We start from the raw sequence: 2,459 nt of genomic DNA, 5'->3' as shown, positions 1-2,459 counted from the left end.
TATTGATGTTTAGCATTATTTAAGAGTGAAGTGGCTGTAACTTTCATACTTTCTCAGTTTTTGTTAATCACTGGCAAGTTCTCATTGGCCCAAATGATGTTGAAACAGCAAGCATTCATCTTGTGAACACAGCTTCTGTTCATGTAAAGTGCACTGTTATTGTCGCCAGTTGAATTTTAGTCCGGATTGAAAGTCACTTTTTGGTATAAATACTGTACACGTGTACATGTACAGGCTGAGTTGACAAGCTGACTTGTGAATGTATTGACCTACTTCAGTGAGCAGAACATGAAACTGTAGTTGACATTAAAAACAAAAATAGAGAAAAATATAAAAGATACAGCCACAGTTCCTTTAGGTTTTGGAGATACTTATTACACCATAGACAGTAAGGAGGGGGGTGTGAAGACACACCCCCTCCCCCCACTGTCTATGATTGCGCGCAGAGCCATAACAGAATGAGTTGTGTTGTCAACAACACATCCTGTTGAGTTTATTCTTTGCCGCTTTAACTTACTGGTTACCAAAACATGGAGACTTGTATCAAATGAAATTGTGATAGTATTGATGTTGCGGATTAACTCAGAAACCAAACCGTACAATAAATTAAATCAGACTGTACATTTTTAGAAAGCTATGGTGAGATACATGCAAAGTCGCATTAGATAGCTGGAGGAGCCATTAACTTCCCGGAGTTCAACATTCTCAAAGCTTTCAACACATGAATGAGTCATTCATTGTCTGATATTGAAATCTGCCATCCTTTCTCTTTAGTATCAGTCTCAATACAGATGTTGTGACCAGTGTATTCTTTCAAGGGAGTACACTCAGAGTGTAGAGATGTGGGTTTATATCTGCCAACGACAACATGCATTGTGACTAGACGACTCCAAATTGTAATTGCTCATCTACAACTGCAGAAATTCACAACTATGCATCTGAAATATCAACAATAAGATGATTTTGTGTTCGTTGTATTTGTAAACGGATACATTGTAAACTCCAAATGCACAGGGGTCATATAGTGATTCCATTTGTCAAATTATCTCTGAAGCCAGTGAACCAGTGTCAGCGGTTTAAAAACAATCCTAGGGACTGGTCAGTCTCTCCGGCCTGGGGGGAGGGGAGGGGTGGATTAATGGGGAGTCACTCTTGTTTTAACCACTGTCCCTCTATCCACTAGAGGGACTGTGTTTTGACTTTGGTGATGGGGTCACCATGTTTTTGAAATGCCTAAGGGGGGGGGAGGCGGGAGGTCAATTTGTTTTTTTGATTTCAATACAGGCTCATACTTGCCTCAAATACATCAAAATTTTAGTGTGAAAATGAAAAGTGACGTCATACAGCCTGTAAAATAACTGAAATGACATATTAAGCGACCCTTCATTCCACTATGCAACAGAAGTCCAACCAATCATCCTCGGAAATAGAAAATAGCTGAAAAAGATATAGTAAATAAAGGTTGATGACCCTAGGTGACCCCAGGTCATTAACCTTTTTCAGTTTTAATTTGGTTTTGACTAGATATTGTTATAATAGAAATTGAAAAATGTTTTCGACGTCAGTATGAAAAGTATTACCTATGTTGGAGTTTTCAGACCTGCATCACTGCTTCTTAAGTTTGGGCTTAAAAAGTGTCAAATGCGTTTCAAAACCAATTTCTGCCCTATTCGATATGCAGAGTAAGCATGGTAATGAATGAGCGTCGTCGATTTTCTTCGCTTCGAATAAAGAGAATGATTCAGCCGTGTGCGGGCGCTCTTCAAACCCGGCATTACCGCTGCAGCGACATGTTTGTGAATCTTTCAGTTTTCTCCACTGAGATTAAAATAAAAAGGGTGAATATGACTTACTTTTAAGTGAAAGCTTATGTGAAATCATCCTCTTTTACTTGTTCCGAAATATAGCGTTCCAAAAGATAAAATTATCGATGAAAAGATTAACTACGTGTAGGCCGATATTTATCCTAGGACTTTGCATTTTAAAAGAAAACAGTGGAGAAAAAGAATGACCAGAAATCACATGAACCTTGTTCAGAAAATCGTCAAGACCAGACGCCTGTCGTGTTCATGGATTACACTTTGTATTTCCCGCGAATTTGTAAGGATGATGACCTTGGTTGACACCCTTGGTTACCAACCTTTTCGAATGTTTGATTTCATACCACGCACGTTGTTCAAGTTGTGAATGCGTTTTGACTAGAAACTCCTGAGCAGTTTTGATTTTTGTACTATACAACGGTAGTATTTTTCAATTTCTGTGGCAAAAAGTCCCGCTATTACGAAATATTTTCCTAACGGGCATATAGACGTGACAAATCAACTGTTAACATGATAGTGTTTGGATGCGTTTCCGTACGTTTCAAATATCGGGTGAGCAATTTTTTTAGATTTGTTTGCTATCGGCGCCGTTATCTTTTAAAATATGACGGATGACAAGATTACTCACCACAACCCATT

The sequence above is a fragment of the Ptychodera flava genome, chromosome 5, assembly GCF_041260155.1.
Source record: "Ptychodera flava strain L36383 chromosome 5, AS_Pfla_20210202, whole genome shotgun sequence".
Lineage (NCBI taxonomy): Eukaryota > Metazoa > Hemichordata > Enteropneusta > Ptychoderidae > Ptychodera > Ptychodera flava.
Note: the sequence above shows the minus strand (reverse complement) of the source record.